Raw genomic sequence first — 12,096 nt, forward strand, 5'->3', positions numbered from 1 at the left:
CGATTGTCCGACAATTAAACCGTCTGTGTCTGATTACGAGGGGCAGTTAGTGATTTTAATAAATACATATCAGAATCGTAATTAAAATTTTATCGTAGTGCAATGTGTTTTTTAATAAAAAAGTTGGCACTCGAATAAAAGAGAGCATGTACGTATACAGGGTGTTTCATTGGGAAACGGAAATACTTTATTGGTGAGTAGAGGCCACCGAGGCGGTTCTAGATGTACTGCAGTTTTTGCCCTAGCGACTTGTATAACCGAGTTACAGGGTGTTTTATCGATTTTGCTCATTTATTTTCTAAGTCATAACTTTAGAACCACCCTGTACCTGTATTTTTTTGATATTTGGTACATATATGTCTTATTCTAAACCCAAGTGATCGACACACTATGCATAAGAAAAATCCAGGTCCGGATTAACAAAAAATTATAAAGTAATTTTGACCTTAAAACAACACCCTGTATATTGAAATTTTGAAAATCTGTTTGAATATTTGAAAAGAGCACAAAAAACTAAGTTTATTGGTTTGCTTAAATTTTTCGGCCAGACAATTTTTTGACTTTAATTCTGAAATTATATTGATTTTTTTAAGAAGTCTGACATTAAAACGAAGGTATTATTAACTTTAATTAGAAATTATTAAAGTAAATGAATAAATACTCATTTTAAAAATAATTAATAATTATTTACTACATTGGAACGACCCAATTACTAATGAGAAGAAAAATCCAGGTCCGGATTAACAAAAATATATAAAGTAATTTTGACCTTGAACCAACACTAAACATTTTGAAATTATTGTTCGATATTCGTGTTCTTGGTAGCTTTTCACACACTTACAAAAGAAAAAAATTTCTAGATTCATTTTTGTTGAGATTGCTTTTTCAAGTTTAAAAATTCATAATTTGTTTAGTTGTCAATATTAACATTTTAAAGTGCGTGAGTACATATATCAACCCTACTTCTGAACAATGTCATTTATACATAGATTTAAAAGTTTAGTATATTTTAAAAAATATTGATTTTCGTAGCGATCTTAAATGAAAACTTTTTGCATGAAGAGTGGTGCAATAGTACTTTGCAATATCTCCGTTAATAATGGACCAATTTCAATGTTTTTTTTTAGTTTAACCCTCGCAGGATCAATCTTTTAGTAGAAACAGCGAGGATCAAGGAGGGTCAATAAATGTTCACACATAAATTAATCAAAAACGTGCTTCTTTATTTAAATTAATTTAAAAATAACATTTTTGTATTATTCCAAATTGGAACAAAAGATTTTTTATAAAAAAATTAACAAAATTAACTGAATTAGCATTAAAAATTTGTTAAATATTTTTTCTTTTTACAATATTAAAATGTATATGTATTTTACATTTAATTTTATAATCTTTATAACCGGCAGAACACTAAAAATTGTGTATAATGTTTGTTAATTTTTAGTCACTTATATACATATATTTATGTAGATGTTTTCCTTCATTTTTTTATATATTCTCTTTTGTGTTCACATTAAGTTTGCGAGATTTTGCCAATGATTTGTACAAAGAAAAAAGTTTTTATGTTTCTTTAACAAAATTTAGCTATATTGTTAAAGTTTTAAAATAAATAAGTTGTTTTAATACTGTTTTGTGGATATATTTGGTGCCAACTTTTATTTATCACAATGTTAGAGAAAAAATGTTTTTGAAAAGAATATTGTTTATAACAAATTCTTGAATATTTATTGAAAAAATGGTCATGCAGATATTATTATTTTTATGTCTACCCCGAATAAAGAAAAAACATTGAAATTGGCCCATTATTAACGGCGATATTGCAAACTACTCCTCCGCCAATTTTCAGGCAAACAGTTTTCATTTAAGGTGCTATGAAAATCATTATTTTTCAAAACATTCTATAATTTTTATTATGTGTAAAAATGGCATTGTTAAGTAGTAGGGTTAATAGATATACTCACGCACTTTTAAATGTTAACATTAATAAATAAAAAAATTATGAATTTTTAAACTTGGAAAAGCTATCTCGGAAAAAAATGGTTCTAGAATTTTTTTTCTTTTGTAAATGTGTCAAAAACTACCAGAAATACGAATATCGAAAAATAATTTCAAAATTTTTTAACCCAGCGATGTTATTAAAAAATAGGGTTTTAAACAAATTATACCAATTTTTAAACGCCATTTTGGAAGAGTGTTTAATTGAAATATTGATTTGTCAATACATTTATCGAAAATATACATAAAATCAAAAAAACTTGTATACTCTATGGACAACAACCGCGTTTTTGCAATAGGGCTTTTCATTCACAGTCATTTGTTTCGAGCTTCTGTCTTGTGCCACATAATATTAATATATCTACGTCATACGTTATTGATATAACCAATGGTAGAAACCAAAGACGTATGACGTAGATATATTAATATTATGTGACACATGACAGAAGCTCGAAACAAATGACAATCGATGAAAAGGCCTATTGAAAAAATGGTAATTTTCGAAAACCAAATTGAATATCTCATAAACTACTCAATGCTTATCAACCATTTTTTTTCAATTTATACTGGTACCATAGCTCAACTTTTTCTTTAAAATAAAATGTTTTATAGTGCATATTTATAATGAAAATTATATTTTTTGAAAATTATTTTCCAATTTTAAATTAAAATTTTTTCAACAAATTAAGGGTCAAATTTAATTTAGTAAGTCTTATATAAAAGACTGTTTCTTCAGCTTTTTGGAACAAAAATGTAATAACCTTAATAAAAACATGAATTACCGCAGCAGTTAAAAAAGTAAATTTTTAAAAAAAGTACAAATATTTGGATATAATTTTCACCAATAAATAATTGAATGTGTGTATCGATTGTCTGACAATTAAACCGTCTCTGTCTGATTACGAGGGGCAGTTAGTGATTTTAATAAATACACATCAGAATCCTAATTAAAATTTTATTGTAGTGCAATGTGTTTTTTAATAAAAAAGTTGGCACTCGAATAAAAGAGAGCATGTACGTATACAGGATGTTTCATTGGGAAACGGAAATACTTTAATGGTGAGTAGAGGCCACCGAGGCGGTTCTAGATGTACTACATTTTTTGCCCTACCGTCTTGTATAACCGAGTTACAGGGTGTTTTATCGATTTTGCTCATTTATTTTCTAAGCCATAACTTTAGAACCACCCTGTATATTTTTTTGATATTTGGTACATATATGTCTCATTCTAAACCCAAACGATCGACACACTATGCATAAGAAAAATCCAGGTCCGGATTAACAAAAAATTATAAAGTAATTTTGACCTCAAAACAACACCCTGTATATTGAAATTTTGAAAATCTGTTTGGATATTTGAAAAGGGCACAAAAAACTAAGTTTATTGGTTTGCTTAAATTTTTCGGCCAGACAATTTTTTGACTTTAATTCTGAAATTATATTGATTTTTTTAAGAAGTCTGACATTAAAACGAAGGTATTATTAACTTTTAATTAGAAATTATTAAAGTTAATGAATAAATACTCATTTTAAAAATAATTAATAATGATTTACTACATTGGAACGACCCAATTACTAATGAGAAGAAAAATCCAGGTCCGAATTAACAAAAATATATAAAGTAATTTTGACCTTGAACCAACACTAAACATTTTGAAATTATTGTTCGATATTCGTGTTCTTGGTAGCTTTTCACACACTTACAAAAGAAAAAAAATTTCTAGATCCATTTTTTGTTGAGATTGCTTTTTCAAGTTTAAAAATTCATAAAATGTTTAGTTATCAATATTAACATTTTAAAGTGCGTGAGTACATCTAGCAACCCTACTACTGAACAATGTCATTTATACATAGATTTAAAAGTTAATTATATTTTAAAAAATAATAATTTTCGTAGTGTGACACTATTTAGTCCGCTCACGAATTGGCCTTTTTCTTCCCGAAGCTTCTCGGCGTTACGAGCCTCGACCATGGAATTCGACACGACCGCTGCCGAAGTATATATAGAACCGAGATTCGAGCACAGGCCAGTCATTCATTCATCGAAGCGCGTCGCGTAATTTATTGTATTCGAATCGAAGATATGAAATGTATTTATTAGTTATCGGAATTATTATGTTTAGTTAATTAAATCATAAATTTGAGTTTGTAAATAAATTAGATGTGTTAGTTGGTGTTATTTGTAATTATTAAAATAAATAAGTGATGTAAATAAAATAATATAAGTAAGTCTTCCTTTATTTAAATTAAACTTAGTGCCTAAAGATATAAATAAATAAAATAGTAGAGTCAATCGCGTAAAAAAAGACAAATACATCGCAGTAGCGATCTTAAATGAAAACTTTTTGCATGAAGAGTGGTGCAGTAGTACTTTGCAATATCTCCGTTAATAATGGACCAATGTCAATGTTTTTTTTTTAGTTTAACCCTCGTAGGATCAACCTTTTAGTAGAAACAGCGAGGATCAAGGAGAGTCAATAAATTTTCACACATAAATTAATCAATAACGTGCTTCTTTATTTAAATTAATTTAAAAATAACATTTTTGTGTTATTCCAAATTGAAACAAAAGATTTTTTATAAAAAAATTAACAAAATTAACTGAATTAGCATTAAAAATTTGTTAAAGACATTTTTCTTTTTACAATATTAAAATGTATATGTATTTTACATTTAATTTTATAATCTTTATAACCGGTAGAACACTAAAAATTGTGTATAATGTTTGTTAATTTTTGGTCATTTATATACATATATTTATGTACATGTTTTCCTTCATTTTTTTATATATTCTCTTTTGTGTTCACATTAAGTTTGCGAGATTTTGCCAATAATTTTTACAAAGAAAAAAGTTTTTATGTTTCTTTAACAAAATTTTACTATATTGTTAAAGTTTTAAAATAAATAAATTGTTTTAATACTGTTTTGTGGATATCTTTGGTGCCAACTTTTATTTATCACAATATTAGAGAAAAAATGTTTTTGAAAAAAATATTGTTTATAACAAATTATTGACTATTTATTGAAAAAATGGTCATGCAGGTATTATTATTTTTGTATGCTACCCCAAATAAAAAAAAAACATTGAAATTGGCCCATTATTAACGGCGATATTGCAAACTACTCCTCCGCCAATTTTCAGGCAAATAATTTTCATTTAAGGTGCTATGAAAATCATTATGTTTCAAAACATTCTAAAATTTTTATTATGTGTATATATGGCATTGTTAAGTAGTAGGGTTAATAGATGTACTCACGCGCTTTTAAATGTTAATATTAATAAATAAAAAAATTATGAATTTTTAAACTTGGAAAAGCTATTTCGGCACAAAATGGTTCTAGATTTTTTTTTCTTTTGTGAATGTGTCAAAAACTACCAGAAATGTAAATATCGAAAAATAATTTCAAAATTTTTTAAACGGGCGATGTTATTAAAAAATGGGTTTAAACAAATTTCACCAATTTTTAAACGCCATTTTGAAAGAGTGTTTAATTGAAATAGTGATTTGTCAATACATTTATCGAAAATATACATAAAATCAAAAAAACTGAGACCTTAAAAACTTGTATACTCTATCGACAACAACCGCGTTTTTGCAATAGGGCTTTTCATTCACAGTCATTTGTTTCGAGCTTCTGTCATGTGCCACATAATATTAATATATCTATATCATATGTTATTGATATAACCAATGGTAGAAACCAAAGACGTATGACGTAGATATATTAATATTATGTGACACATGACAGAAGCTCGAAACAAATGACAATCGATGAAAAGCCCTATTGAAAAAATGGTAAATTTCGATAACCAACTTAAATATCTCATAAACTACTCAATATTTATCAACCAATTTTTTTTTCAATTTACACTGGTACCATAGCTCAACTTTTTCTGCAAAACAAAATGTCTTATAGTGCATATTTATAATGAAATTATTTTTCCAATTTTAAATTAAAATTATTTAAATAAATTAAGGGTCAAATTTAATTTAGTAAGTCTTATATAAAAACTGTTTCTTCAGCTTTTTGGAACAAAAATGTAATAACCTTAATAAAAACATGAATTACCGCAGCAGTTAAAAAAGTAAATTTTGAGCAAAAAATACCCAGTTTTAATAATTAAACACTGATATCTTCATATGAATCATATAGTTTCTATATATCTTTTGTTTGGACCTAAAGTGTCTGATGCTAACAATCTCATTGAAGGTTTTATTATTTATACCAAATACCAAATAATATGAATACTTACCAAATAGGTACGAAGCAAACAGGAAATTAATATATTTTTGTGTATACGAGAAACCATATAAAAGTAGACATGTGGCCACCCACACATATGATCATAACATATCAATCATGCATTGCCAAGTCGCGCCGCCTCAACGATGTGCCGGCGTTAAGTAAACGGCCCAAAGGGTTGAATTTGTAGATGTACTTTGACGTTCGAACAATGTATTTCGATAAATTGGGGTTTAAAGCGGGTAATAATTTACTTCATTATTGTTCCCCCTATTCGGTTAGAAAGGGATCTCTATTTATACACTGAACAAATACAAGAAATTCAAATTACTTGTGTGAGCTGCCATCGATTAGGATGTGTAAGGTCTGAAAGGGGGGAATGTGGATAGAATTTGGCTGAAGTAGATTTATACTTAATCCATAATTTATTAGAACTGTTAGAGAGGAATTAGTGAATAAGAAGACAAACACGAAATACCAACTACACTTTCTTACCATATATACATATATTATGCTTTTCAATTTCCATCAGAATATGTAGGAAGAAGTGTATCTAAGTAGGTCATAGAAATGTATAAGTGTACTTGGTTACATAGCAAGAAATAGCGTAGAATGATGATCTTTTATTGTAATTGTGCGTATCTATAATAGTAGAGGATTCGATATAAGGTTGATTTGCACCGATCTGTTTAATGGCTAAAAATTATTGGATATGTATTTTACCTTGTTAACAATTACAAAAAACAAGTGTTGCCCGATCTAATCTTGTTCTAACTAGAATTAATTAATAATTAAAAATGACATTTTTTATGAATTAAAAAAAATTGACCCGGACAGATATTATTTCAGATTTTTTGGATCATTCTAAACAAAAAAGGTCTTTTGTAATTTTTCTCTAAAGTTGATCGTTTTCGAGTTATAAACAATTTAAAACTGAAAAAGGAACAACGAGTGATGACAATTTTCAAGGCTTAAAAACACAAGTACAAAAATATCATTTTTGTAATCAAAGTACATAAATGCAAGTTCAAACCTTTTTCTATCAGGTCTCGATAAGAATTTTAGACATGTTTTATTCTAAAACATATTTTTTTAATTGTTAATGAGGAAGATTGCTTATGGGGAGACGGGCATTAACAATTAAAAAACAATGTTTTAAAATGAAATAAGTCCAAAAGACTTATCAAGAACAGATAGAATAAGGTTCGATCTTGAATTTAGTTACTTCGTAATTTCAAAAATGATATTTTATACTTATGTTTTTGAGCCTTGAAAATCGTCATCTTCGTTCCTTTTTCAGTTTTAAATTGTTTATAACTAGAAGAGTATCAACTTTAGAGAAAAATTACAAAAGACCTTTTTTGTTTACAATGGCATATAAAATCTGAAATAATATCTGCCCGGGTGGAATTTTTTTCAATTTTAAAAAAAAACTGTAATTTTTTAATTATTAATTAATTATAGTTAGAACAAGATTAGATCGGGCAACCCTTGTTTTTTGTAATTGTTAACATGCTTACATATCCAATAATTTTTATCCATAAAAACAACTTGGTGAATACAAAATCAGTTATAGAGTAGGTGAATCTGTAATAGATGACAAATATTATAAATCATTGTTACTATACGTTTATAGAGTTATAGAGTTAAATAATCATGTTATAGAGTTTATCATTGATACTTTTATCCTCTTTGTATACAGGGTGATTGATTAGTGTGATAAAGCTCAGCATATCCGCTGTAGTAATAGGCAGCCAAAAAAGTTAATAACAAAAATTGTAGCTAACTTTGAGCTTCACGTTAAAAAAATAGTTAGAATGTTACAGGATGTTCGATAACATAGTGGCAGACCAAACTTATGTTTTTTTAAATGGAACGCCCTGTGTTTTATTTTGTATTCGAAATCTTCTTAAGGGCACCCAAAGTCTGAAAATTTATTTTTTTTTAAGTTTTTTGCGTCATGATTGAAAATTATTCTCTGAAATCTTCTTTTTCAACGATATATAACACATTATAGTATAAAATATCCATGGTTACGAAACTATTTATTTTCTGAACGTCTGCACTCAACTTACCGTGTACCAGTAGTAGTCCATTCTTTAACGGTAAAATATTGCAAAACCTCTAAATTTTAAAGAACCGCTTGGATTGACATGAAATTTGGCATACACATAGCTAACAAGTCAAAGAAAAAAAGTGATATTGTGCCGATATGTGCTTTTGCCCTGGGGGTGGTTTTCACCCCCTCTTGGGAGTGAAAAAATATTCGTCCAAAGAAAGTCAGGAAATGGGTAAACTGACTAATTTTAAGTAACTTTTGTTCTATAGAGTTCTTCCACTAAGTCAATACTTTTCGAGTTATTTGGCAGTGAATATGTTCATTTTTTCAACAAAATAACCACGCTTTTATACGGTTTTTCGCAAATAACGCAAATAGTAAGTATTTTGTCGAAAAAACATTTGTAGCACAAATATAGCCTGTAAAAAATTTAAAAACATGGTGTATATTATCACGTCTCTACACCTAGAAGAAGCAGAGTTATAGCTAATGAAAAATAGGTTCATATTCGTCAAATTCCAAATGGAATACTTTAACGTGAAATAACCAAAAAATGAAGCACATTTCGGGGAAAACTCATTACAACTTATTTAAAGTGTTAAAAAAAATCTTCATTCTTGTTTTATAAAAAAAATTCTAGCATCAAAATTAAACAAGTTACGCTCAAAATAAAGTTAGTCCCTTTTGGTTTTGGTAAAAAAATCGAGAAAATCACCCCCTAATTGGTATCTTAAATGAACTTAATCCTTCCGACTTCACAAGTTTCTTGACTCGTGTATATATTGTTTATATGATCTGTAAGTTTCATCGGTTCAAAGTCCTTATTATTGAAAGGGCTGTAGTTAAAAAGGGTTGAACGAGTCACTGATCACGAATGTATGCAAATTTAGGAACACCAAATCTTAATCAATTTTTGTCTTACAGAAAAACAAAAAATACATGATACTCAGAAAAGCAAATCTGACTTTTTTTTGTTTTTCGAGATTTTTGGTATCTCTAACAATTTTTAAGTTATTTTGAAAAAAAGCATATTTTTCAAAATTTAAATTTTTAAAAATTTTACTTTGAAACCAAATTTTTTCAAAAATAAGCACTTTGAATCGATGAAACTTGCAGATCATATAAACACAATATAAGTGAAATAATTTGTGCAGCGGCAATGATTAATTACATTTAGGTTGCTAATTAGGGGGTGGTCTTCCCGATATTTTTTTGCAAAAACAAAAGGGACCAACTTTATTTTGAGCGTAACTTGCTTAAATTTAATGCTAGAAACTTTTTGTAAAAACAGAAATACAGCTTTTTTAAATGCTTTAAAAAAGTTTAAATGGGTTTTCCCCAAAAAGTGCTTAATTTTTTGGATCTTTCACGTCGAAATATTCTATTTGAAATTTGGTGAATATGAATCTATTTTTCATTGGCTATAACTCTGGTTCTACGAGATCCAGATACCTAACGCGTACACCATTTTTTTACTTTTTATAGGCTATATTTTTACTAAGAACGTTTTTTTCGACAAAATACTTACTTTTTGAGTTATTTGCGAAAAACCGTCTAAAATGTGGTTATTTTGTTGAAAAATGAACATATTCACTCGCAAATAACTCGAAAAGTGTTGACTTGGCGAAAAAGCTCTATAGAACAAAAGTTACTTAAAATTAGTCAGTTTACCAATTTCCGGACTTATTTTGGACATATATATTTTTCACCCAACAGAGGGGGTGAAAATCACCCCCAGGGCAAAAGCACACATCGGCACAATATCACTTTTTTTCTTTGACATGTAAGCTATACGTATGCCAAATTTCATGTCAATCCAAGCGGTTCTTTAAAATTTAGAGTAAAAACCGTGAAAGAATGGACTATAGCTTTATAACCTATTAGAGTGTTTTATGTTTGTGCGATTTCCCGAATACTAGGTTTTTAACTTTTGATGTCAGATATCTCTGGACTCTTAAATGATATAAGGTCCAAATTTTTACAGTGGTTGTAGATAGATAATGTCTAGTCCTGCGTAAAGTTTTATTGAAAAATGTATAAAAACAAGTAAAATAAAAAATAAAATCCAACCTTTTTTGGGTTTTTTTTGTAAGAGTATTTTTAAAAAATTTAAAATAAATGTTTCTTTCACTCTAACTTTACAAAAATCTACGTGGGACTAAACAATGCATGTAGTTTTAAAATAAAACAAAATTAGGTCTCTAAGTGCTTTGGTTGCAGAGCTATGTGACGTAATGTTAACATTGTCGTTAAATGGGACTTTGGGTGCCCTTAACTTCCCCATTGCAAAAATATAAGGGTTTGTTATGTTATACAGGGTATTTACAAAGTTATAAAGGTCGGATTTATAGGCAACAAAAGTTGAATAAAAAGGCGCCTATATAGGCAAATATTTTTATTAAAAAAGGCAGGAATATTAACATTTAGGCAAAATATAGGCAATAAAGGAACATAACTTATTATTTATAACCACTTAAAATTTTATCATTAATAGAAACAACTAAATGTTTTTCAATATTTTCGGTCTTAAAACTATGTCTTCGATCACTTAAAATTAATTTGTACATTGAAAACAAACGTTCGACATCGACAGATGTAATTGGAGCATATTTCAGAGCGGATAATAAATCTGGCATAATTTGTAATTCCTCGGAAAATGTCCCATTCAAAACTTTAGCAACATTAGATAAAAACGAAAAACCTTCATTCTTGTCAAAACATATTTCATTTTTTGAAGTTATACTTCTTTACGCGCGATGAGGGTGAATTTTTATATGTTAAAACCAGGCGCATGCGCATCACCCAGGCGCATACGCGCATTATAACTTTGTTCTAATTGGATGTTCAAATGACATGTCAAAAATTATCCAATATGGCAGCTGTAGGACAGCTGTGGTTTGGAGGAAAAGGTAAAGGTAAACAAATGTATAATATATTAGTTTTATTGTTGTGAGGACAGAAACAAAACAGTTTATAATATTGTAGTGACTTTTAAATAGTTTTTAAAAGCAACAGGTACGTAATAATTGTTAATGTATCATGGGTATAAACCTACCTGTTTGATCTGCCAAAATACATAGTATGTAATAATGTAATACTTTTATTTATGTAATTTGATTACCATCAATATTCACCTAATATATTGTTTTCTTACTATATGTTTTGTTGTATTTTTTTTTCAATTCTAAAGTCCACTTTACATCAACAATAATTGAATAAGAAATTGACAACAAGTTATTCAAGGTCAAATTTGGCTTATACAAAACACAATTCTACATCCAATTTTGCCGTGAATAAAAAGAAAATAAAGAAATTTGACAAAATAAAACATATCCAATTGTTCTATTTCATCAAATTCCTTCATTTTCTTTTACAAACCATACATTTTGTACTCGTCAAATTTGGCCTTGAATAACTTTGTCAATTTCTTGTTCAATTTATTGTTGATGTAAAGTGCACTTAAATCATTTCAATTCAAAATTAAAATAATTTGATCAATTTTCAAAATATCACAAGTTTAATGACGTTCTACACCTTCGGCAAAGAATTAAGGATTTGCATGAAATTTTAGTATGTTATAGTTTATTTCAAAAAACTAAGACTTGATTTTTTAAAAAATGTTTTACCGTACCGTTTAATTACTATTAAGGGTCAAAGTTAAGTTTTAACATGGGCTCTTATGGGAATTCTTAAAAAGTTAATAACTTTTGACCCAAATTTACGATTTTTAATTATTTGTGCTTAAATTAAAGGTATTTTTGTAAGGAATAACATATTAAAAAATGAGGATTGTCTAC

Source organism: Diabrotica virgifera, chromosome 7, assembly GCF_917563875.1.
Source record: "Diabrotica virgifera virgifera chromosome 7, PGI_DIABVI_V3a".
NCBI lineage: Eukaryota > Metazoa > Arthropoda > Insecta > Coleoptera > Chrysomelidae > Diabrotica > Diabrotica virgifera.